The 27,583-nt window shown below is 43.1% G+C and overlaps 1 pseudogene; it reads left to right on the top strand.

Moving 5' to 3' along the window:
- Nucleotides 1-27,583, top strand: part of LOC138548266 (vitamin D3 hydroxylase-associated protein-like) — a 614,371-nt pseudogene that overhangs the window by 398,302 nt on the left and 188,486 nt on the right.

Raw genomic sequence — 27,583 nt, 5'->3', positions numbered from 1 at the left:
CCGTGGAGTGGACGGAAACCAGATTGTCTGGCTCCCAGTAGATTGTTTAATTCAAGGTGTCTTTGAATTTGTGTATAGGCAACCTTGTCTAGTATCTTCAGTAGGAAAGGTACGGTAGTGATGGGCCGATAATTAGTGGGGATGAGGGGGTCAAGAGTCTGCTTCTTGAGAAGTGGGAGCACCCATGATTGTTTTAAGTTCGCCGGGATATTACCTGTGGCGAAGGAGGAGTTGATCAATTTTGAAATGAACGGTGAAAGGTCTCTGGCAGCGACTTTTATTAGTTGTGCTGGGCAGATGTCACCTTTGCAGTTCAACGGTTTGAGGGAAAGGATGATTTTCTCTACCTCTAGGATGGTAGTTTTTGTGAAGGAGAATTTGTTGGTTGGATCGTTAATGGTGTTGTTAAGTGGCGGCTTGTTTGTGAGGTTTAGGGAATCTTTTTTTAGTTGGATTTTGTTTTGCAGTGTGGTGATTTTATTTGCTAGGGCTGTTTGGATATCTGTGCTCCAGGTCTGGTCTTTGATGCAGGTATCAGGTGTGGCAATGGGGGACTCAAGTTCTTTCAAGATGGAGAAGAGTTCCTTCATACTTGAGTTGGCATTGGCAATGCGAACATTGTAGGAATTACGTTTCGCTAGACAGATTTCATTTTTATAATGCCGAGAGATATTAGTTAAGTTAGCTTTATTCTCTTCGGTTGGACATGATTTCCAGTTGGATTCACATTTTCTTTTGTTTAGTCGCAAGGCCTTAAGTTCTGGCGTGTACCACTTGTTTAAGTGTGCCTTGGGTTTGCTTGTTCGCATTTTGAGAGGGGCGGCTTTGTCCATAGTGGTGCGCATGATGTTGTTGAATTTGTTGACCAATGCACTAGGGTCGAGGTTGTCTGGCAGTGCATTTAAGGTAGGAAGGATCAGGGGAATAATCTTATCCGCTGTAATATTCTTTTGTTTCTTGTAGGGCATGGTGGAACTGCCTGTGGGGCAGGGCTGGGTGGTTTGGTGGTTAGTAAATTAAAGGACACCCAGGAGTGGTCTGTCCAGAAGAGGGGCGTAATAGAGGATATTGTGGCTGAACAGTTGGAATCAGCGATCGAGTCAAGTATTCTACCCTTTGCATGTGTGGGGGTGCTAACTTTTTGGGTAAGTCCCAAGGTGTGAAGGGTATTGGCAATAGTAGAAGCATGGGCATCTGCTTGGTCATTGACGCCAAGGTTAAAGTCCCCTAATATCAGCAATTGGGAAGTAGTTTTGGTATTGTTTGACAGAAGGTTGTGCAGGTCCTCCTCGAAGGTTCCAAGTGGACCCGGTGGTCTGTAAATTACGTGAATTTAGAGAGTTTGGGTGTTGTTTATGGGAATTTTGGCAGTGAGAGTTTCACAGGATTGCATAGTTGTGGTAGGGACTAGGCGTAGTGATAAGTTTATTTTGGATATAATGGCGATTCCACCTCCGCGGGAGGCTTCTCGGTCCTGCCTAGGTATGGTGTAACCGTCAGGAATGGCCAACATGAGAGATGGGCCTGCCACATTGTGTAGCCAGGTCTCAGTTATAGCAATAAAGTCTAGATTGGCTTCTGTGATTAAGTCAGCTAGGTCAATGGCATGTGCCACTAGGGATCTTACATTAAGGAGTGCTCCCTTGAGGGAGTGTCCTTTAGGGTCCATTTTGGTTATGGCCGAGTTGGATGAGTTGGTATTTGCCTTAAGCATGTTTATATTCACTGATGAGGGGGATTGAGGGGGAGCAGTGCATATTCTAATGTGTTGGTCTTTCATTGTGCATTTTATAGTGGGGAGGGATCTTCTAAGAGGTTCATAGAGTTTATTAAGTCTGGCGCGTAATTTAAGGTTTCTCTTGTGAGTCAGGGTAGGCTGAGAGGTGTAGACTAGTTGGCCTGGCATGGCCTGGTGCGCGGGGCTGATTTGGCCAGAGTAGTTAGGTGTCTTGGGTATGGTGAGTAGGAGAAGAGAGTATTACAACCAAAGCACACGGTTTGAATTTGCTCTACATTTTTCCGTTGTTTATACGAGGATGAAGCTTGTGAGCGCAGACAACAATTGGATTGCAGTTCATTCGAGTCACAAGGTTTCTTTGCATAGAACAGACAGTCTGCTTTCGGTCAGCCTAGATGTTGACATATCTCAAAGGTCGTTCGGCTTGGCTGTAGTTAAAAACAAAATCCACCATCTTAGAACACGAAACAAGAGTGGAAATCAAAATGGCGGATGATTCTCAAAATGCCGGCAAAGTTGATCAGAAATCGGAACAGTTCAGATGCGGTTTTCGTGCAACGCGAATGGGCTTAGGCCAATATTCATATCAAGGCGGTATTATACGAATACAGTTTAACAAAACAACACATTTTGATTAGAATTTAAAAGTGATTTTTATTCAGATTTTATTCACAATAGTTTGGGTTATCAGATGCGGCATGACGAATCAGCTACAAATTCCGATGTATCAGCAATTACTTTATTTCTTTTAATTATTGTGCATTTGTAAGGCACTTATACAGCAAGTACATTTTGTTTCAAAGCGCCCAAAGGGCAACAGGGAAGGAGCATGGGGAATGAAATATTAATAGAATAATACAAGAAAGAGAGAAACAGTCCTACTAGGTCTTGTGAGCATTCAGAACGTGCAAGTGGAGAGAGAGAGAAGGTATGTTGGAAGAGGAGGTGGTATGTGCTGGGCATGCCATGGAGGGAAGTACTAGGAAATAAGTTGCAAGCAGCTGTTAAATGTCTGGCACAGATCACTTGGTGAGAGTGGTCAACTGACAAAAAGGAAATAAGAATAAGTGCAGGCCTGTGAGATAGCACTGGCCAGTGGGAGCCTGACAGCAAGTTCTGGGGTTGGGCGGATGCTGAAGGCTATGGGGGGGTGACATACCCAGAAGGACACATAACTGCCCTGGTCACCAATATCAGCAACTGTGGAGTTTTTTCAAGGGAGGGAGAGGGGGAAGGAGGATGTGAAAAAGAAAGTCTTGAGGCATTTCTGGAATTTGAGGAGATCCAGCTCAAGACATAGAGGAAGCGGGTGGCTGTCTCAGAGGAGGGAGCCAGCTGAGGAAAGAGATCGGCCACCAGCTCGCTGTTTAGAGAAGCTGTTGACACACAGCAAGTTGGCAACAGAGGAGCATAAAGATCTGGAGGGGAGTGTATTTAATGATAACCAGTTGTAGATAGCGTGGTCCCCGGCCCCAGACAGCCTTATGAATGATGCATAGAGATTTGAATTTCGATCCTTCCAGCAGCCAGGAGCCAGTGGAGAGATTTTAGGGCTAGAGAGATGCGGTCCCTGGGTTTGAGGCCAATGATAAGTCTTTCAGGCTTCTTCTGGATAACCTGAAGGTGACGTAGAGAGGAAGAGGGAAGGTTAAGGAAGAGGGTGTTGCAGTAGTCCAGTCTGGAGAGTACCAGAGCTCTGGAGACATTGAGCTTCTGGGGGAAAGAGCTTCTGGAAGAAAGTGAGGTAAGGGAGGATTGCTTTGAGGAGGTGGAGTTGAAAGTGGGCCATCTTGGCAAGGTCCTGGATGTGCGGGAGGGAGGAAGGAAAGAGAGGGGTTGAAGATTCCAAGGTTTCTGGCATCAGATGAAGCAGAAGGGGGAGACCCCATTGAGGGTGGCCAGAGTGAGGAGAAGAAGGAAGGAGCAGGAGTCTCAATGGGTAGGATTTCAGTCTTTCTGGCAGAGATCATTGGAGGCACATCAGGACTGGATGGCAGATAGGCAGTCGGGAATAATGGGGAAGTAACAAGAGCATCAGAGGGTAGTATGAACAATAGCTGCGTGTCATCTGCATGACACAGGAAGTAAGGGGAGAAAGTGGAGATTAGGTGTGCATGTGGGGCAAGATAGATGTTGAAGTCAGGGAGAGAGAATTTGGAGCCCAGAGGAATTCCACAGGTGAGATAGAGGTGGAATAGGATAACCTGTCAGGGATGCTCATTGAGGAAGGCCAGCCAGTCCAGTGCCCGCTCCGACATACCAAGGGTATCGTTGAGCAGTTTTATGAGAATGGTTTTCAGGAGAGCAGTTTCCATGCCTCTGAATGCTCAGAATCCAGATTGATGGTCGTGTGGGCAACCGAGAAGCTCAGTGTGCTGGGTCAGGTGGAGGAAGACCAACTTCTCCAAGAATTTCCCAAGGAAGGGAGTGATCGAGATGGGGTGGTAGTTAGCCAGGCATGAGGGGCCAGCGGAAGGTTTTTTCAGTAGGGGGCGGTCAAGAGTGCTTGAGGAAAGAGGGGAAAGACACCGTGGCAAAGGAATGATTGCAGAAATCAGCTAGTGTAGTGGCAAGAGAGACAATATTGTCCTTGATAGTTCTGGAAGAACAGAGGGTGAAATGTTTGGAGTAGACCTTCAAAGAGTGGACAACTCTGGTGACCTCCTCGGATGCAATAGGAGAGAAGAATGAGAGAAAGGCAGAGTCGGAAGAGGAGGCCATAGGTGGCAGATGGATGGGGAAGGGGAGGAGGATAGGAAAGAGAGTTCTTAGGATGTATTGAGTTTTTGCAGTGAAGTGTGTGGCCAGGACATTGCAGAGGGCCTGAGAGGGAAGATATGATATGATATGATATGATAGTTTATTTATATAGCGCCTATACACAATGTGTTTCAAAGCGCTTCAAGGAGGGAGGGGGCATAGGAAAATACAGTTACATTCAGCAAAAGTCCTTGAAACAATACAGAATGTGAAAATAACTATCATAATAGGTCTGTCGACATTTCTGATAGTGCAAGTGCATAGAACAAGTAAGGCAAGAGGTAATGGATAGGAAGGAGAACAAAGCAAGCAGTAACATTACTATGTCTGACGACAATTTACGTAGTGCAGGTGGTAACAAGAGGTGGGGTGGGGGGGCTAGTGGATGGAGAGGGGAAGGAGAACAAGGCACGCTACTGAGAAAACATGTTGGTGACAAATTTGAAAAGCAGGGGAGGGGGGAGGGAGAGAACAAGGGGGGAGGAGGGGAGACAGACAAGCTGCTATCAAGAGTCACGAAGCAGATGATAGGAGTAAGTGCTAGGAGGGGGAAATCTGAGAGGAGGGAGAATATAGAAGGGGGGAGTAGGAAGGTAGTGGAAGAGGATGGAAGTGAGGAGGGGGGAAGGGAAGGAGGCAGGAAGGGGGTGAAACGCAGAGCAAAAGAGGGGGGGAGCAAGCAGGGTGAGGTCGCAGAGACACTCATGGAGGGGCAGGGGGGCACACAGACACTCACGGAGGGGCAGGGGGGCACACCGACACTCACGGAGGTGAGGTGGAAACTGCTGAAAGGTTGGCTAGTTCCTTGCAGATGAAAGAGTTCAGCCAAACTTTTGGATGTCCCAGAGACGTGAGGCTGGATGTGTGCCTTTTTCTTGGAGCAAATGGAAAGTCTGCATTGTCTTTGGAGAAGGCGACAGGCCAGTTTGTCAGAGGATGAGCCAGACGACTGCCAGTTCCGTTCCTCAGCTCTACACTTGCGTTTCAGGGCTGCAAGTTCAGAGTCGTACCAGGTGTTACGCTTGGAGGCATGTTTCAGGTGGATCCTCATGACTGGGGCAAGAATGTCGAGACTGTTAGTGAAGGCAAGATGGAGGTTTCTGAGAGCAGATTCAAAGGTCACATCTGCAGTGGGGGAGGGCCGGATGAAAGTGGATAAGAAGGCAGCTGACATTGGATTCATTGGACGGATGTTTGTGAACAGGTTTGGCAGGGCTGGGGGAGGTGCGGTCAGACGTCATTAAGAGTGTCCAGCCGAATTGGTGGGGCCAGAGGAGAGAATGGAGAGGGAGAGTGAGGTGCAGAGGTCACAGAAGAGAGTGGATGCCATGGTTGGGGAGTCAAATTGGATGTTGAAGTCACCCAGGAGATGGAATTCAGAGGTAGATGTGAGGTTAGAGGAGGCAAAGTCATCCCATTCAGAGAGGAACAGGGTGATAGAACCAGTTGGCATTTAGATAGTGGAAATGGTCTGGGAGCAAGTGGGAGAGATGCCCAGCTTGCAGACCAGGCTCTCAAAGGAGGATTACTGCTGGGTGGGTATGAGGGAAGAAGAAATCCACTCTGGGAAGATCAGGGCAAACCTACCGCCAGCACAGTTAGGGCGAGGCTTGGGAATGATCTTAAATCCATCAAGGAGAAGGTAGTCCAAAGCAGTGACTGAGCCGGCATCGAACCAGGTTTTGGTGAGATCGAGGATATCAAGGTCAATGGGCCTCATTATGAATTTGGAGGTAGCCATGGAGCAATTAGCTCCATGGCTGCCTCCCATACCGTGACCCTGTACGGTGTTGTGCAATGGAGACTTACCGCTCTAGTCCGACCCTGGCGGAACAGGTAAGTCCCCATTGCACAAACCATTCCCCATTCCCATTTGAGCCCCCATAGGGCTCAGTGGGAATGGGGAGGGCACAAATAACGGGCTCGCGAATGGCAAGCCCATTATTTTCACCCTGGTCCCTCAGCGGGACCTGTAAGTGATGTGTGGTCCGACCACATGTCCCTTGCGGATCCCGTTAGGGGACCTCAGAAACGGGTGGTAGGGGATTACCGGCACCGGTCTCCTTACCAGTGCCCGGTATCCCCTACCGCCCGACTCGTAATGACCCCCAATGTATTCAAGGAGGAGGAAGATGTTGACAGAGTGTTTGATAGCAGAGCAAGCATTAAGTGTGGCTAGATGCAACAGGCCAGTGCCTTTTAAGATTTCTGAGGAGTGGTACAGGGGTGTGGTACACCAGTCGGAGGAGGGAGGATAGAGAGAGAGGAAAAAGTAGTAGTAGGTGTGGGAAGGAAGTTGATGAGAGACAGCAAGTGCCGATCGAAGAGGAGGAGGTTGGGAAGAAGGACCGTGAGCCATGAGAGTGCCATTGCGATAGTCATTAATGATACACCTTGATGATGAGAAACCTGCTGAGAGTACTTCCCATTTAGTGCCACCATTAATGGATGAAGAAGTGAGAATAGAGACAGTGGAGATACGATGAGTCTAAAGATCTGAATAGGGGACAGGAAAGAAAAGAGGATATCAGTGACAATCTGTCTGTAAATTGTGCTGACCTAGGTGCATGCAATGGGTAGACAAGGGTTAGTGGTCAGGAAGTATTTTTTCAAACTTTTACCTTGGAGACTTCGTGAGAGAAGGAGGATAGGTGATAGTATAGCAGTTAGAAAAGATAGGGGAGATGGTGAGTGCCATAGGGGTGGCAGAGAGATAGGTATGGAAGATAGAGGAGCACAGCACAAACACAAACTCACCAGGCAGCCAAGTAGCCAAGGAAGCGAGAAAGACAGGTGTAATAAAAAAAAATTAATGCAAAATGAGGGTGCAAAGATGTTAAAACACACCCAGATTCGAACTATCCAAAGGCACAGAAATGCAATACAAAATGGGTGTGCAAAGATGTTCAAAAGACACCATGATTCGAAATACCAAAAGACACAGAAATACAATGCAACATGGGGGTGTAAAGATGTAAAAACCCATCAGGATTTGAATTACCAACAGGCACAGAAATGCAATGCAAAATGGGGGTGCAAAGATGTAAAAAGCCACCATGATTAAAATTACCAAAAGGCACAGAAAAACATTAAAAATGGGAATGAAGAGAGGCAAAAGAAGGTAGAGTAGCATAGGCACACTTAGGTTTGGCAGCTGTTTAATTTAGTAATAAGGCGTGACAATCACCAGGCCATGTCTCACAGGTATTCTTGAGTTCTTGAGGGAGAACAAAGTTCCAGAGACACAATTCAAGGGGTAGCCAGCTGCCTGCATGGTGGCTGTTCCATGTGGTAGGCGGTGGGTATGAGGAGCTGCATGGAGTAAGAGGAGAGCCCTCCCAACCCTCCAAGTTCCAGACAGGCACAGAGAGAGGATTTAGTTGGTGGGCCTTTGTGTCAGGAGGCAGCTGTCGCCTGCCAGCTTTGGATTGTCCTGAAGTAAATCTGGAAGGCCAACCAGATTAGAGGTGGGCCAGCCAGCTGAGCATTCAGTGCTCAAGGAGAACGACACAGCAGCACCAGGCACTCTATCTTGGGGGTTGAGTGGAGCGTAGCAGCGCAGAAGTAGGACACAACGGTGTAAGAATAAAGATTTGGTTACCTGCCGCCTTGCACGCTCCAAATGCGAGGGATGAGCCCTTAAGCGCTTCAGGGCTTACCTTCACAGCAGGGTGATGAATCGGGAGCAGGAAGGAGAGCTATGCCATTTACATTTAAAAGGTGATGAAGCTGGTGCACTCTGACACCGGCATCTTTTCCAAGGCCATGGGCATCATGAACTTGTTCATCAATTACATCTTTGAGTGCATCGCAGGGGAATCCTCCCGCCTGGCTCACTGCAACAAGGGCAGGACCAAGCACACCGTGCCGGAAGGCACCAAGGCCATCACCAAATACACAAGTGCCAAGTGAGGTCACAGCTCCCAGCACAAAAAAACTCAATAGACACACTGTTTTTCACTGCGTTGATAAGCAAACATAAATAGTAGAGTAACAGTTGACAAAAAATCATGAAGTTCCCTGTGAAACAGCCAATGTCCTTTAACACAAAAATAACTCTGTTGTAGGTTGGCCACCTTCAATCGGAATGAGGGGCCCACTGGTGACCTTAAATCGCAAACAAAACATTGTGGTGCTTTTGCCAGTAGTTACCCAATGGCGGGTCACTGGTGTTGAACCATATGTTTGCAATACATAAATGATTGTTACATTCCCTTCTGCACATCTCTGTGGGTGCTTTCAGATAAAACAGCAGGCATGGACATATAGTACTCAAATGCTCCTTAAATAATTCCATCAATAATCGTTGCACACTTCCAACGGCAGGTTCCACATTAAATTGATTGCTTTCCAGCAGTTGTTGATTTTTTATTTCCAGTAAATAAGTGCAAATACATATGAAAACATCTACATTCTCAATCCTCGTAGGTCAGTTTATGGAGCACCATGCACATTGCTCTACCATAATGTTTTTGATATACTTATTCCCGCCACTTGCAAACTGTTTTATCACTGATGTTTCTAACACACATCGGCTACCCCCACCTAACTGCTTCATTTGCAAAAGAGGATTACTCACTGATTGTGTAGCCCATAATATTTTAGATGTACATCGTTCAGTCCCTACGCGAACCCTTAACTGTGTCAGAGATTGTCATCCACATCATTTCTACAAGGCATTTAGAGCTCAATATGTGGCATATTTTACATAGCAAATTATCCGTATGAGAAATATCCAAACTCTCATGAGCATCCTGTCGGGGGTATCAATTTTATGTCCTGAGCACCATCTGTGAAAGTGTTGTTTTAAAGACATTTTTACCACTATGGCTTTAAAACCTTGTATGGACAGAATATCAATCCAGGTCACAGCTGATGTGACTGTGTCATCTTTAATGCTGTTGGTCTCCATTATCAAAACATATGCCTTACCCAGGCTATTATCACAATCCCCGGGTTTTCAATTTTGTTTGAGCAGCAAACACAATCAATATTGATAGTTTCTGCTACAGCTTTGCTCTCCTCAACATTGTACACTGTATCCGTTAGAGGGTGTAAACAAAACAAAAATGCATGGTTTTGACTATAGTTAGTTCTTACTCCCCACAAAATAGAAAAACTTGCATTAAAATATACCCACAGGATAACAGGCTGTCCGATAGCCAGGGTGTTTGGACCCCCATTTTTCCCGATGTTCCATTGGGACAAAGTAACTGCCCGGCGTCATGGTCACCTGCCGAACCAAAGATTCATATCCTTTGTGTTCAGAACCCACACCAGCCATGGATGGTCATACCGGTACCACACCCATCAGTTGCCCCATAACTATGTCATCTCTATTCCAGGTCACAATTTCCAGATACGCAACTGTAATGGGCACAGCTAGGTGGCTAGAACACAGCCATTGCTTTTGGATCCAGTCCCTGGAGGTGGACCAGTGAGTGAGGATCCTCTGGATGTGGTGTCTATGGGGAGTGAGACACGTGTGACACCAGATGGTGAGACGTGAAATTCCCTTCCCTGTAACTACTTTTCCCCAGGAAATCACCCCCCGCCCCATCCCGACACAAACACTTTCTCATGGACAGATCACTGTGAGAAAAGAGGGACTGACACCCAAGCCGTATACCTGACGGGTGCCAACACAATGGTCAGGCTGAGTCAGGCAATTACTGATCATTACCCACTTCTGAAGTCCATCACGCTTCCCACATAGAGCATGAAAGTACACTCTGAGCAAGGCCACACACACAAGGAAGCAGCAGTTCCAAAATGACAGTTTGATACCAGCAGAAAGAATGCAAGACCAGAGAGGGTTGCAAGGAGGGAAGTGCCCTTGACCTTTTCAGAGAAAAAACATTACATTCAGAAGCCTTCGAGAATAAGAAACGTAAGATCTGGATTTAAAGCTGAAGAGACCTGCACTGTGTGTCGGAGGTACCCAGGGTTATCCCCCGTCCATCGCCAAGGTAGGGAGGAGCACTTGCTGCCATGGTACTGTCCTTGGCTCCTACAATACAATACAATTGCTATCAAAAACTTTGGGAGCTTATCAATATGATATCAAATGTATATCTGCTTCCTATCACAGCCAGGAGGAACCCCTCTGTGAATGCATCAATGCGTCACTCTAAAAAACCCTAGATTCACAGTCCCTGCCTTCAGACCTCACTTCGCTCTCAGCACTCGACCGAGTGATGTCTTTGAGTGCCACTCTCAGCTGCTCCCATCTATTTATAGATTTTATATAAAATGTATATTCACTTGATATCAAAACTGATATAAATTAGAAAACACTTTATATCCAATATACATTTGATATGCGATGAATAAACATTTTTGATACTCTTTTTATATCAAATTTATATTAAGTTTATATCACAGCACATCAAAAGACCGGAATCAGGGGGCATGACCACCTGTCAAAATGTTGACTTGTGCAAAAGGGGACCCCTTCTACTACTAAGAGAGCACCCCACTCTCTCACACTTTCTCCAAACACACTACAGTCTTATCTGGGTCTCTTTCTGTTGCTTGCTCTATATTGCTCATACGTCTGTCCCCGTGGCTGCAAAAATGCTGTGTTCCTGATGGACGGGGACAGAATAATATGAGGTGTAAATGAAAATGTGTGCTTTTGATCTTGCATTGCTTTCTTCCTGCACTCTTGTACTTTCTTCACACTTCTTATTTTCCTGCATGCATCCCTTTTGACTGCAAACCTATCTTTCTTCTTAATCCTTTCTCACACATGTCAGTCTGTACTTATCTTAGTCTCTATGTTGCTAGCTTTTGAACCACAGCCCTCACTCCACTTCATAATCTTTTCTCTTGAACCCCATTTGTCTATGCACAATTCTTTATTGCTTGCCCCTGCAATGAAATCCTATTCTCTGCACTAGAAACACAAGGGGTAGAAAGGGCCTCTGTACGATATGCCAAAACTTGTTTCAAAACTCTGCTCAGAGGTGTTTCAATCATAAAGGTTATATAAGTCAAAGCGAGTGACATAATACATTGACTGCTTTATTGGTATTGTATATCGAGTTTAGGGTATACTGGCCAGTGATGTGTAGTAGTACAGAGTTTCAAAACAACAAATGTGTAGTATGTCCCAAAATAAAAGTAATTTCCAAGAAAGGTCATATAAACATATACACTTTACTCAAAACACAAACAGTATTCAAAATACCTTATTTCACATGGAGTATACTATTCCAAACCCCAAGTTTGTACAATGCTGTTTAGTCCTTCTGGCAATCTTTCACAATTTCTATGGAAGATATTTCCCACAAAAATCTACAAATGGATAGACAGAAGCTTATCAATGTCGGATATATTTGTATTTAAGTTTCATAACTGTACCATGTATGCTTTCCCCAGAAATGTCACTTTAATGCCGTTTGCATCCCCCACATGATAGGAAGATCCACATTGTCTTATATTAATGGCGCAAAAATTACATTCAAGATGTCAACATTTTACATTACTGCTTCCTTAGATTACTGATATAAATGTCTTTATATGAATAGTCTTTTCAATCACATGGGCTGGCTTTGTTCCCAAAAGTGGGCAGTATTTTCAAACCCCCAGCCAAATGTCTTGCTCTGGTCAGCATTGCCCAGAGGTTGCTTTAACTACCCTTTAATCCTAGGCAATTTAATCTGAGGAGGGATAGAAAAGGTATTCACACTTCAGTGACAGGGCTGTCCATTGTCCCATGCTGCAGCAATGCCAGTCAGTCTGACAAAGTTGCCAATTTCCACATCTCTGGGCCTTTCATGTTGTAAAGGAACTTCCTTTCCCATGGGGCTGGTACATTAGAAGTGCCTGTCTTGCAAAAACTGGTCTGACAGCTATTTCTGGGCCTAGCCAGGATGTTGACATTCTTTTTGTGGGGAAAAATAAACTACACAGAGTACAATTTACCTATAATATGACAGCTTTTCTTCCCAATATAGTTTTGTTTCTGGGCATGTTACAGTATTATTTCCATTTATCTTGTACAATGTCAAGTCACTGTTTTGCAGAGCAGTGCCACACAGGTTCATTTTACTTTCCCTGATCATTTACAAATGCGATTTTCCTCGCATCTTCAAAGACAGAACATGTTCTCTTTCAGTTAGAAGTTTTGAGCTGGCAGCATAGCAGGGCTGAGCCAGGCCATTTTTGAATTCCTTTTTTTGGTGCACATGAAGAAAATAAATGCAGCCATTCACGGGGTTGTCTATGTTCCATCTCACCCCATATGTGCTCAGCAGAGCCAGCGCAGCCATTACTTTTGCAACTACTTAAATTGCAGTTTGGTGGTGCAGGGGAGTTCTGCTGGGCTTGTAAATGTACCCCACAGTAGTTGTGTAAGAGAAGTGGCATGGGGAGGCGGTGTGTCCGCATTGCTGTTGTGCATCAGCCAATAAACAATTACCAATGCATATATGGTATTTCAGAGAAAGTATCCCTTACCATATCTGGAAAGGATATTGCAAGTCATCAGAGTTCTGTGTTCAAAAAGAGAAATTATGACAGCGTGAAGGTGTCTGAGACGTGGCAGGAACCTCGACTACTGCAGCTCTGCCTCTGCCCAGTGTGCCAAATTGCAAGATTCAGTTTCTTTTCTCCAGGGTGAGACTTTCCTTGTGAGGCTAGGGAGGTGAGCCCGCTATACAACATTCCCCCTAGGAATGGGGCTAAGCGGTCCCTTACAGAGAGAGACTCCACTCTTGGGGACAAGGGCTCCCGTTCCATCGAGGAATTCCCTAAAGACCCTTCTTGTGAACCAATGAGAACAGCAAGACTGCCAAGAGTTTCCTCACCTACAAACTACTGTTTGCTATTGTAACTTTGGACTCAACATGAATAAAAATCCCGGAAAAGTACTGGGAATAAGAACAATGAACAAAGAATACCGCTAGCTCCATGGTTGGAATCCAACCATACTGTGACGAGGAAGAACCAAGCAGTGGAGAATGCTCAAGTGGGAGAGTGGAAGGACTATGATCCTCCACTGGGGAGTACCCAGTGATGCATCATAAAAGGAAGAATTAACTAATGTTCGGACAGTCGAAAACCCTGGAGTTTCAAACAGGCAAGGTCGGAGAAGCTGAAAGAGCCTGGGAGTTCCTCGGTCGAGAGCAACCCTCCAGCTGGCATGTGCTGGGAGCCCTGGCAGACCAGAGAGCTGGGCAGGGCAAGAGAACCCCAAGTGAAGACACCAAGGGTGAGCAGTGGCGTGACCCAAGAGAGGTGGACCGTGAAGTTTGAGAACAGTGATAAGACTGCTGCAATGCCGAATTTCCTTAGGTTCATGGGAGAAGTAGGGGTCGGAGCCATAGCTGCACTGACTCCTGGAAAAGTCCCAACCCATATGAAGAACCAGTGATGCTAAACCCAGAGAGACAAAGTAAGTAGGATGATGGCAGATCGATGCGGGAGCACACAAATGAAGATTGCATTCAGCCTACTCATCCCAGTGAAGACTTGAATATTCGACAAAGTGAGAAACATTCAAAGACTGGGACTAATAGCCCAAGTGAATGGAGAAAGATCCAGAACAGTGAGAGTCATTCAGGGACATAACATACCAGTCCACATAAATGGACAAAGGTACAGAGGCGTGAGAGCCATTCAGGGACAAAGCAAACCCGTCCCAGTGAATGGAGAAAGATTCAAGACTGAGAAAGTTATGTCAGAAGGCAACATACTCGTCCCAGTGAGGGTTAAGTACCCAAAGGAGTGATAATGATTTGAAGAATATCGACCTGTGCTGGTGAAAGGATTAACATAAAGAAAGTTGATATTCAAAGTCCTAATAACCTGAAAGGAAGCCAAGAGCGTGGAAATAACAGTAGATTATTACAGTTATTATGTCCTGCAAGACAAACAGTTCCGGAAAAGGAGACCAGAATATATATTGGGAATATGATGCACAGCCCAAAGAGGAATTAAGAATAAGAGATCAACAAACAGTTGATACAAGAAACCTAGGTGGTGAGAAACTGATAAAACAGAGGGATTCCCATCCCCTCAAACTGTGGAAGAAACCTTTAACGGACAGGAAACCTTTATAAAGAGGGTTTAAAACCCAGAGACTTTGAGAAGAATTAGTATAGCAAGAGGAAAAAGGGAAGCCGGAAGAGAGGGAAACTCCCTAAAGGAACTGCAGACATTAATTTGCGAGATAGCTGAGAGCTATCTATAAATCCTATATTAAAGCTGAGAAAGCCTCTCTAGTAGAAAGGAGTCATTCTCATGGACGCTGTGTTGTTATCTATAAAGTGGTAGGGTTTAGAGTAGTTTAGTTTAAAGGACGAAGGACAGATAATTTGACTTGAATCCTGACAGCAAGCACCCAAGTTAATTTTCGTTAGGAAGGGAAACTCTTAGAATAGTGATGGGCATTATTCCTCATTTAAATTAATACTTTCTGAGAAGGATAAAAACTGGTGTGTCTCCTTCATCTGACCTACCACACTGGGTAGATTTATAATGCAGCAGACTTCTTTACGCCTCAGTCACAAGAAGTCTCAACTGTATAAATTCAGTGTCGGCTATTTTAATTCTCTGTTTTTTCAAGAGCTTTTTTGAGTGGGAAACCTTATTGTGGGAGTGCTAAGAAGATGGTGGGGATAAGTAAAATCAGGGATCTTATGGAAAATAATGAAATTGTTCCCTTTTGATCAGTCAAACTGAATTTATTAAGAAGAAACCCATCACTTGGAGGTAAGTCAGCGTATGCACTCAATCATGAAGGGTTGTTAAAATGGGTGATTACTAGCTATTCTGGACTACAACTCCCATGATCTGTCTACATTAATTATGCTGGCTAGGGCTAATGGGAGTTGTAGTCCAAAAAATACGGAGAGCAAAAGGTTGCAGACTGATACCTTTTCAATGGTTTCCTCTTCTTTTCTGCAATTTAGCTAGAGCCCCACACCTGGAAATGTGGCGTAATTGCAGGGTCCTAGTGTCCCTTTTTAGCAGCATTTTTTAGTTGTATGTGTTCCAAATCCATGGCTCTATAAATTGAAGGCCATCTGCAATTATATTTAGACAAGCAAATGTGAAACAAACAGCACATATCTAGGAAGACCTAAACATAATGAGCTTGTATATTCAGTTCTTGGTATTTCGGTTTAAAACATGGAAATGGAGGAAGCAAATGTGTATGCTGGTACCATGAGTTTACCATTGCAAGCATTGTTCGTGCAATAAAGTAGGTATAATGGGTAACCATCAACAATGGTATGCAATTTTTACACAGTTAATGCACTATTACAAAATCGTGGTATTTAATTCCTGGGTTTTGCTGCCACCATTTTTAGCCCTTCTGTTTCTTTTTGCAGCTCATCGCCTTTTCTCCACCTCCAATGGACAAGAGCATGCTGGACTTCTACGGCCAGTTATTTTTTGCAGATGGAGGGTCGACCTTTGTGGAAAAATTGTAAGAGCTTTTTCCTTTGTTGTACATTTATTTGTTGTAAAACAAAGTAGATGTGGATTATCGCATTCGAGGTCTGTGCGCTAGTATTCACTGTTGGTGTTGATACTGGAGAAATTGAAGTGTGAGCTGCACTACCACCTACGCCAGCCAGTCCACCCTGGCTGGTACCAGAAAATATGTACAAGAGGGGAGTTGAGGTGGAGATGCGCTGTTTTTTTTTTTTTTTTTTTTTTTTTTTATAAAATTGATGCTTTAATTGTTGTAGAAACAGCCGACACGTGTTTCGACACGCAGGTCGTTTTCAAGGCTGAGTAGTCACATACAACATTTGATTTATCATATTATTCATGACAGAAAAGAGGATACAAAAAATTGTAACAATCACATTGAATTTGAAAAAAGTAAATACAGACCATATCACATAAAGTTAAAAAATAGTAGTGACATATAGCAAAAAAGATAGTGACATATAGCAAATATCATAATATTATATGAATAAGAATCATTGGCATACCGTAAACCATGGTTGGAGGGTGGAGTAAACAGAAGCAAACGGTAGTTGAAAATAATGAAACAAAAACAGAAAATATACAGTAAGAAACAAGCTTAAACATTTGAGGAATACATCCTTCCTTAAATGGAAGAACAAAAGAAACACATAAAAAGGGGGATTTCCTTGACCTATGCGCTACAATACCGGAGCCCTCAATCAAGCATGGTGTGCACACTTCACCCATGCAAATAATGAAATTGTGAACTGATCGGCACCAAAAGTTAATGGACACACGTTGAGTAGAAACCAATAGCTAATGCAAAAGATACAAGATCAAAGTAATAAATTGAGCTTACCACAAGAACACAGAGTATATCGAAGAAATCAATAAGTGGGAAATCCCTGTGTAGAACAAGCATGAATGTCAGTTGGACAACTCAAAACAAAGGATTGCTGATAATTTTAAGAAAATACAAGATATAACCCAAAATATTCGAGTCTACATACCACAAGAAGCAGCGCGTTATAAGTATTACGCTGGTGTCAAGTCCAAGCCGTGATGGCCGTAACCAATATATAACCTGAAAACCAATCAGTAGAATATCTAAGTACTTCAGCCAGATAGTATGAAATCAAATCACTGACTATTCAGCAGCAAAAGATCAAACTCACTCGTTGGATCGAGCAGTCACAGTTACAGAGGAATTCCCCAGAGCAGTCATCTGTACCAAACATTGGAAAAAGATAAAGAAAAGGCAACCGACGTCACAGCGGTGACGTAGGTTGCGTCGCATGCATCTGGCGTCGCGTGAGTGACGTCAGATGTAAACAAACAGTAAAAGTGAAAATAAAAATAGGACTAAGCCGTCAAGTAGGGATAGTATAGAGAAAACTACTAATATGTGGCCGGTTACCAAATACTAATTAAAAAAGAGAAGGAAATAGTAGAAAAGAAGCAGCAGACGTCACAGCGGTGACGTCCGTTGCGTAGAACGCTGTTAGCGTCGCCCTGATGACGTAAGTATATTCAAACAACCTATTCCAATGGTAGGGCATATCAAATATTTAAATTGAAATGGAAAAACATTTTTTATTAAAACTAAGGGTGCCAGTGCACACGAGCATGATGTAGCGGCTCCGGCAAAGTGCGTCTCCATGTCCTATTCAAAAAAACATACAATCCATTTTGATTCATTAATCAGAATTATTATAGAAATACAGACATCTCGTGGTCTGTGTTGAGACCCCGTGTGGTACAACGAAATAAGCAAATAATTTTCGCCTCCATTTGGCGCAAATCTTTGTCAAGTCTTAGAATATGCCACGAGATGCACCCTTAGTTTTAATAAAAAATGTTTTTCCATTTCAATTTAAATATTTGATATGCCCTACCATTGGAATAGGTTGTTTGAATATACTTACGTCATCAGGGCGACGCTAACAGCGTTCTACGCAACGGACGTCACCGCTGTGACGTCTGCTGCTTCTTTTCTACTATTTCCTTCTCTTTTTTAATTAGTATTTGGTAACCGGCCACATATTAGTAGTTTTCTCTATACTATCCCTACTTGACGGCTTAGTCCTATTTTTATTTTCACTTTTACTGTTTGTTTACATCTGACGTCACTCACGCGACGCCAGATGCATGCGACGCAACCTACGTCACCGCTGTGACGTCGGTTGCCTTTTCTTTATCTTTTTCCAATGTTTGGTACAGATGACTGCTCTGGGGAATTCCTCTGTAACTGTGACTGCTCGATCCAACGAGTGAGTTTGATCTTTTGCTGCTGAATAGTCAGTGATTTGATTTCATACTATCTGGCTGAAGTACTTAGATATTCTACTGATTGGTTTTCAGGTTATATATTGGTTACGGCCATCACGGCTTGGACTTGACACCAGCGTAATACTTATAACGCGCTGCTTCTTGTGGTATGTAGACTCGAATATTTTGGGTTATATCTTGTATTTTCTTAAAATTATCAGCAATCCTTTGTTTTGAGTTGTCCAACTGACATTCATGCTTGTTCTACACAGGGATTTCCCACTTATTGATTTCTTCGATATACTCTGTGTTCTTGTGGTAAGCTCAATTTATTACTTTGATCTTGTATCTTTTGCATTAGCTATTGGTTTCTACTCAACGTGTGTCCATTAACTTTTGGTGCCGATCAGTTCACAATTTCATTATTTGCATGGGTGAAGTGTGCACACCATGCTTGATTGAGGGCTCCGGTATTGTAGCGCATAGGTCAAGGAAATCCCCCTTTTTATGTGTTTCTTTTGTTCTTCCATTTAAGGAAGGATGTATTCCTCAAATGTTTAAGCTTGTTTCTTACTGTATATTTTCTGTTTTTGTTTCATTATTTTCAACTACCGTTTGCTTCTGTTTACTCCACCCTCCAACCATGGTTTACGGTATGCCAATGATTCTTATTCATATAATATTATGATATTTGCTATATGTCACTATCTTTTTTGCTATATGTCACTACTATTTTTTAACTTTATGTGATATGGTCTGTATTTACTTTTTTCAAATTCAATGTGATTGTTACAATTTTTTGTATCCTCTTTTCTGTCATGAATAATATGATAAATCAAATGTTGTATGTGACTACTCAGCCTTGAAAACGACCTGCGTGTCGAAACACGTGTCGGCTGTTTCTACAACAATTAAAGCATCAATTTTATAAAAAAAAAAAAAAAAAAAAAAAAAACAGCGCATCTCCACCTCAACTCCCCTCTTGTACACATTTATTTGTTGTGTGAAGTGAGGTCTGTGATGCTGTAACAAGTGAAGAGTATTCTAAAATGGAGGCTAAAATCTATCCTATTGACTGACCTATTGGCTGGTCAAAAAATGTTCTCATTCAAAGGCAATTGCAAACCAGGTTTGCATTCATGGACATTTGCTTCTTGCTAACAAGGGTATTGGATTTGTTTCCCCCACCATAGTTGGCTTGTTTAAACTGGTAGTAGTGCTATATTTGAGGCAATGATTGAAAATAATTGGGTTTATTTTCTGAGCTTGTGTTTTAAAAAAAAACACTATTTCTATTTGGTTCGACCATTTTAAATATTATTTTTTAATGTTTTAAATTTTGTTTTAAATTTAATATACATATAGCCAAGAATGAATATAATCGCTGCACTAAAATATGTTCAAGTGTTTCGATAGTGGTATTTCCATACAATCAACATAATCTCCCACTCTGAGTAATCCCCATGTGTGCCTCTCGGATCTCTAATACCTCACTGACATTAAACTTTAGGAGCAGGTATTGTCGCGCTATATCACTTTGAGCATTTGCCATTCTATAATCTGGCCTGGTTGTAGCTGCATTCTATATTGGACATAGGGTCTGCTGTTGCGTTTGTTGGCCAACTGAGTGAGGTCAGTTTCTAGACTGTAATCCATGATTTTCCTTTTAAGAGACCATTTAGACCGCGTTCAAAGCTCTCCAGCCACTGTTGTGATGATATTGTGAACCCCAGGGTCCCTCTTCTAGCTTTCCTGCCCAGTTTTGAGACTGCATCAATGTCAGTAACAATTATAGCATCATTGCAAAGCAGTCACGCTCTTTCATACCAAATTACAGTTTTTTCGGTCGTTACTGGCCATGTGCTTTTTAGGTCAAACTGAAGTCTGATCAGTTCAACTGAGAGTGTGTTTGGCATGCAGAGAAACATTGAAGTATTTTAGCCTCAAATTTGCACAATTAATCATGGAGGCAATGCCCCCAAACCTCTGCAGCATACATCAAGGTGGGAATGATGTTAGAGCTATATAGCAACAGCACATTGTTAATGGAGGAACCCCCATTCCTCCCAATAAAAGCACTCATGGACTGTACAATTTTCATGCACTTGAGTTTAGTATCGAGTCGGCCCCCAATTTACATTTTCGTTTGACAGTAATTGCTAAATATTTGTATTTTTTAACCTGCTCCACTTGTTTATTATTGAATGTCCATACCGAGCTGTATTTCAGCTTAAACTTTCTAGTGAAGGCCATTAGCTTTGTCTGGTGATGTTAACTCTGAGTCCATAAAATTTTGCATAACATCTAACATGCTTTGTAAACCTTTTGGTGAATGATCAAGCAAGAGCAGGTCGTCAGCGTACCCACGCCAACTCATTTTCTGCGAACCTACTTTCACTGAAATAATGATTCATGTTATTAAACGCTGTTGCTACAACCTTGCTTCACTCCTCTACCGGTCCTTATCGATCTAGATAACTGCCTCCTAGCATCTATGCGAACCTTCACAGAGGAGTAATTATATAACAACATTAACATCCTTAACAGGCCATGCAGAATCTTCTATTTATCAAGTATCTCCCACAGGCGATTATGCATGACAGTGTCAAATGCAGGGCTAAAATCTATAAACGCACCATACACCGATGTATGCCTAATAGTATGCGTATATTCAACCGCTGACCCCAAAACCATAAGATTGGGAGTGGTTTTCGCTTTGGCTCGAAAGCCAATTTGATTGTGGGGGAGTATCTTCTTTTCACTTATCCAGTCAGTAAGTTCTCATAGTAGTACTTTAGAAAAGATTTTCCCAGGAATATCAAGCACCCGCTAGCAGCCTATAATTGGCAGGGTTGGACCAACAGCCTTTTTCAGAAACTGGAATGATGCTCTCATTCCAACTTGAGGGCAACACTCCACAATCCCCAGAGTGCCTGAACCCATTTACCAGGTGTTCATTTAATTACGCTGTTGCACAAACCATCTGGTCCTGCAGCACGGGAGTTGTTTAATTTCTCAATCACTTTGGTGAGATCTAGTACTGATGTTTTAAATTTCCATGATTCTGTGGCTAATTCGACAGTAGTGTCTTGGGGGAGCATTGCCCCCAAAAGTAGACTCGATGTGTTTTATCCACTCTGTTTCAGGCACACTGTTAATCATTAGGCCCTTTCTCTTTGTACCTCGTAAAACTGCCCAAATCTCATTCGAGTTACCAAAAGTTGCATGAGAGGCTATCATACGCCAAACTTCCGAAACACATTCGTCACAATGCAATCGTAGCCATCTGCGATATTCACTTTTGAATTCTTTTATCGTTAGACTCATTTTAGTTGTATCATGTGTATGTGGGCACATTGATAGGCCAAAGGCTAATTAGTCCTCAGTAATTTTTGGTGCTCTTATGATCGCTATATCTGTGAAAGAACGCTGCTTTGAAACTTTAGACTAGCGTTTTTCAGTACTTTTATATTTCCTTTTATTTTGAGTAAACACACCAATTTGATATGCAAGTTGTTCAAAGGTATGGATAATATTGTCGCAATCTTTACCATGTGTTTCTGAGTGATTCCGTATGTATATTGGGAGAATCTCATCAGCAGTCAGACCAGCTCTGTTTAATCTCCCAACATTCCAAATGATAGGATTGGCACTATTGTTCAGGTAGATATCACCTGTCCGATGGTAGTCAACTTCATTCTTGTCTATGTCAGTATCATTATTGTACATGAGAACACACAGGGTAAGATGATCACTTTCCTCTCTAGGGAGAATGGCCATATCTTTCACTAATTTAAGTGCACTCGCATTTACAAAGATATAATCAAGATGCGAAGCACTATTACCATTTTCCTCTTGTAAAAGCTTGATTAGCGTCACTAGGACAATAGCCATTGAGCATAAACATATTGTGGGAGTCAAACAGATGAGTCCAAGCTCTACCTTGAATACTAACGTATCAAGAGTCTACTGGACCAGACTTACTAGTGCACCATATTGGTCAATTTTTTAAGATTATTTTGGCATTGAAATCTCCTATAACCCACACTGGGGTATTAGTATTGGTTGCCCCAAGAAGTTTATGTACTGTGGCAACATTCTCATTATTTACACTCGCTTTGGGAGGGTTGTATATGTTTAAAAGGAGCATCTCAGTACTCTTAAATTTGGTCTTCACTATCTAAACCGTACTGGTAGAGCCCCACACGCTACTTATGGTCAAAGAATGGTGACATGAGACCAAAAGTCCAGCCTTTGGCTGACAGAGGGAACCCTTAGTAGCACGAGTTATGTAGTGTGCTCCTGCCATCAAACTCACATGGTTCAAGTAATCAAGTTCCTTGCAGAGCAACAACACAGTAAAGGTTGCTATCACTCCATCATCATTGGTCAGGTGTTCCATAAACAAAGAATAGATTCAACATCAGTATGCACGGCAAAGTGTCTTAAAGACACTTGGCAACCATTGCCATTAGCCATCTTCATCATGCGATTCTCCATTTAGACTATGTATCTTCTTAGTACTGGGCTTCTGCATAGCTAGGAGGGGCAGATGGGTTTGGGAAAACGAGTCACATGTAGCACTATTGGAATTACGGGCATGTCCGGATTTTTCTTAGCAGCTTTGAGATCAGTTTTGTCAGGGGGACTAACTTTCTGACTAATGCAGTAACCTGCCCTTTTTCATAATGAAACATGTTGACACCTTTACAGATAATATCCATGATGTTTAATCTCATCAGCGTAGCGCGTGTCTGTTTGTTTGTTTGTTTTATTCACTTATAATGCGCACCAGACCCGAAGGTAGCCGGGCGCAGCAGTACAGAAAATGCAAAGCTTAAGTTACAGGGTAAGGTCATGGGTTACATACAGAGAATAAGATACAAAATACAATATATTACAGTTAGACGGCAATTGCAGTTTACAAACAGGCAAAATGAGTGCAAAGTACAATAAGGACAGTATATGTACAGGCACTAAATGGACATTAGCTCATCGGCCAGGTGGGCAGAGTGAGGAGGTCCATAAGTGCAAAAAAACAGGATAGTAATGTGTCTATGCTAAGGTCTTGTGGGGATGAGTGGGCGCTAATGGGCTAATCATTAGCAGACCTCAGCAGATTAATATAGTTGGATCTGAATTTCGGAAAGGGCTGATCCTCGCGTAGAGGGTGCGGCAGTGAGTTCCATAATTGGGCCGCTCGAACCTGGAAGCTGCTGCCATCAAACTCATATGTCGCGTGACATAATTAAGAGTGGATTCAGATACAAACCATATGTTGGCTATGGACATACTAGTGTGTTCTTTTTGATCTATCGTAATGTCACTAGAATTAATAACGCACAGGGCCACAATTCTATGCAAGATTTTTAAAACTGCAGAGCGATTTAGGGGTAGATGCTACTCTCTATTTGAGATTGGGTGCATCAACGGCCTCCACTTTGGCAGGTTCTTCCATTGTCACCTGGCTCTGGTCAGGCCTCCACTATGGCAGGTTCTTCCATCTTCACCTGGTTCCTGTCAGGCCTCCACTATGGCAGGTTCTTCCATTGTCACCTGGTTCCTGTCAGACCTCCACTATGGCAGGTTCTTCCATCTTCACGTGGTTCCTGTCAGGCCTCCACTATGGCAGGTTCTTCCATTGTCACCTGGTTCCTGTCAGGCCTCCACTATGGCAGGTTCTTCCATTGTCACCTGGTTCCTGTCAGGCCTCCACTATGGCAGGTTCTTCCATTGTCACCTGTTTCTTGTCAGGCCTCCACTATGGCAGGTTCTTCCATCTTCACGTTGTTCCTGTCAGGCCTCCACTATGGCAGGTTCTTCCATCGTCACCTGGTTCCTGTCAGGCCTCCACTATGGCAGGTTCTTCCATCGTCACCTGGTTCCTGTCAGGCCTCCACTATGGCAGGTTCTTCCATTGTCACCTGGTTCCTGTCAGGCCTCCACTATGGCAGGTTCTTCCATCTTCACGTGGTTCCTGTCAGGCCTCCACTATGGCAGGTTCTTCCATCGTCACGTGGTTCCTGTCAGGAGGAGCTTTCTTATGGGAACAGCTTCCATGGGTCTGGGACCATTGGTCTGTGCCGATTTGACTTATTTCAGCAAGGCTAGTGCTGTTGTTAGTGGTGGTAGGAGAGGGCATCTTGTTGTTAGTACCCTTTTGTGCCTCAGGACTTGGTATAATATTGAGGAATAAACATTGTATGTCGCCTAGTGCATTATCAAGGTTGGTAACACAGCCTTTGCCTATTTTTTTTCTTTTTCTTTGAACTTTTATTCGAAGATTCATCAGGCACTTGTCTCAATCCACCACTTTGGCTTAGACCAACCTTACTTGGGTTACCTTTTCTTTGAGAACGGATGCCAAATATTGTATCACTATCTGTATCCACCGCTTTTGTGGCATCAGAAGCAGAATCGCAAAATCTATACTTTCCATATGTGCTACATATTTGTTGGATTTAGATTGAATGTTCTTACTATACATTAAGGACTGTGTAATAACATTGTTCCTAAATTTACTTTGTGCTTTCTTTAGCGCAGGTCTGGGTAGATATAATGGAGGTGATGATCGTGAGAGGCCAGATGTTTGCAGTTGTTAAATTGACCTCTACATCTGGGTTTACAGTGGGGGTACTTTGATCTTTGGTAGTTTTCTTACTACAATTAATGCTTTTATGCAAGAGCAGTGACGGGACGTCCAGTTTATTCACTCCCAATGTTGGTATAAGGGGCGGAACACAGATGACATCGAATAGGGCTTTTCAGTAGTGCTAATGATTTGACAGATTAATTTCGTCCCCAACAACTCAGGGAGTGATTCAAATCTGCTACAATCTCTTGTCCCACACATTCTCCTTCAATGGAACTCAGTACTCCCTTCCTCGAAAAAAAATAATCCTTTTTTTTATTTAGGGTATGAGTTGGTTTAGCTATGAGTATCGGGAAACAAGTTTGCTGACTCTGGCACGTCTGTACACCAGTTTCCGGCAGTAGACCTTCCACCAACAGGATAGGTGATCTAGGTTTCCCACCAGTATCGCTCTCATTACACTCACATGTACTAGCATGCAGAGGTACATTTTCTGACATATTCAGATGGACAGCAGGAGAATGCCTGAGGGGGGAGGCACAGGCAGTGAGGAGAGGAGACGATACTGTTGAGCTAAGCTATCACAGTCTGACGTACCTCTTCGTTGCAGCGAAACGAAGCTGCACAGCATGACAAGCTGAGGACTAAAACCCAATGCCTGCTCAAAAGGAAGAATGTGGGTTCAAACAAAACAAAATCAAAGAACAGCGAACGGCACACTAAGAAGCACACTCTTGCAGACACACGCGGCTTATCGATTATGTAGGCGTTACCTGGTCAAGGGGGTGGAGACTCCAAAACAACAATATTAATAGAAGATATTATCCACTTGTGCGGTAGTATACTTGACTATCAGTTCAAATTCAGTCCAACAGTGTAGAAAGGAGATGTCCACAGAGTACGCCCTACGGTTATAATAGTTATCCACCAGTATTCACTGTGGTGAAAGGGTCCATGCCACGACAGTGAACAGCACACTCAGCAGCGCATTCTTGCAGACGCGCACAGACTGGCACTGCCTCTGGATTATGTAGGCGCTACCCAGTCAAGGGTGCAGGGACACTAAAACAACAATTTTCCTATTAAAATAAAATGGAAAGAGGAAATTATCCACTTGTGTGCTAGTATACTTGACTACCAGTTCAAATTCAGTCCAACAGTGGAGAAAGGAGTTGTGCACAGAGTATGACGTGCCATTACAATAGTTATCTGCTGGCATTCACTGTGGTAAAAGGGAAAGGGTCCACGCCATGACAGCGAACAGCACACTCAGCAGCACACTCTTGCAGATGCAAGCTCGTCCTCTGGATTATGTAGGCACTACCCGGTCAAGAGGGCGGAGACTCCAAAAACAACAGTTTTTCTATTAAAATAAAAAATGGAAAGAAGATATTATTCACTTGTGCGGTATAATACTTGACAGCCATATCAAATTCAGTCCAACAGTGGAGAAAGGAGATGTCCACAGAGTACGTTGTACTGTTATAATAGTTATCCGCTGGTATTCACTGTGGCAAAGGGGAAAGGGTCCGCACCAAGACAGCGAACAGCACACTAAGCAGGGCACTCTTGCAGACCCATGCGGCCTCTGGATTATGTAGGCGCTACCTGGTCAAGGGGGCGGAGACTCCAAAACAACAACAATTTTCTGTTAGACTAGTTCTCCACTGGTGTTCACTGTGGTCCACGCCATGCCACAACAGCGAACAGCACACTCAGCAGGGCACTCTTATTTTTTAATGTACAGGATTGTCTGGTGAGCAGGAAAATGAGTGGGGCTTGCACAATTATAGTTGGTACAATCATGTGCCATGTTTGCCCAATTCTACAGTAGCAAAAAATATTCACTCTCCCTCTTCCTGACTGCAGCTATGTTGCAACAAGACATTCTAAACTGCAATTTCAATGAAGATGCATCCTTTATATTGGAGTCTGTGTGGATTTCTCAAACTCTCTGCCCTTAACTACCACAAACGTTTTGGAACGTCTCCAGTTTCTTGAATTGAATGATCGAGCCTGCCCGGCAGACACCCTCAAACTGGTACTTCCAATTGTATTCAATAATAATCTCAGTTTAAGAAATTTAGAAATATTTAATCAAACAGAAAGATTTTTTCAATTGTATATATATTGACATTCAAAGCAAAAGTTCAATCTACTTGGCTGACGCGTTTTGAGGTTTTTTCCTCTTCTTCTTGAGCCTAATTGAACTGAGGAACATTAAAAACAATTGTAGAAAATTGAGAAAATTGAGAAAACGGAGAAAAGAACGGGGGGGAGGGAGCAGTAGTTCCCATGAGATTATTATTGAATAAAATTGAACGTGTTTTGCATGTTGAATCTTATTTGAATCATTGAATGTCTTTTGACAGTATGAGATAGTGTGCAGGGGATGGGAGTGCTCCCAATTTGGATCCTCTTGTTCTCCTCATTTTGTGTAATACTGGTCTTGTGCCAAGACTATTTTTTCTCCCCTGCACCTCAAAATTCTAGAATGTTGGTACCCATATATGAAAAATTAACTTGAAATTATTAGTGTGCACCAATAAACCCACATTTTTTTTACACCTGAACAGAAGATCCCTGGGAGTAGATGCAGGAGTACCTTCAGGTTTATCACAATGCCCACTTATGTGTTGTCCCTGGTGACTGTTACATTTACCCCCCTCCACAATCTTGTCAGAATGTCCCTCAAACTCACTCCATTGCAAGAAGCTCACTGCTTTGTGTCAAATCTGATTTCTTATCTACTGTTAATGTTAAAGGTTTTTATACCACTCACCAATGCCACTTAT

The sequence above is a fragment of the Ambystoma mexicanum genome, chromosome 1q, assembly GCF_040938575.1.
Source record: "Ambystoma mexicanum isolate Mex_15411 chromosome 1q, UKY_AmexF1_1, whole genome shotgun sequence".
NCBI lineage: Eukaryota > Metazoa > Chordata > Amphibia > Caudata > Ambystomatidae > Ambystoma > Ambystoma mexicanum.
Note: the sequence above shows the minus strand (reverse complement) of the source record. Positions and strands in the feature narration are given on the sequence as shown.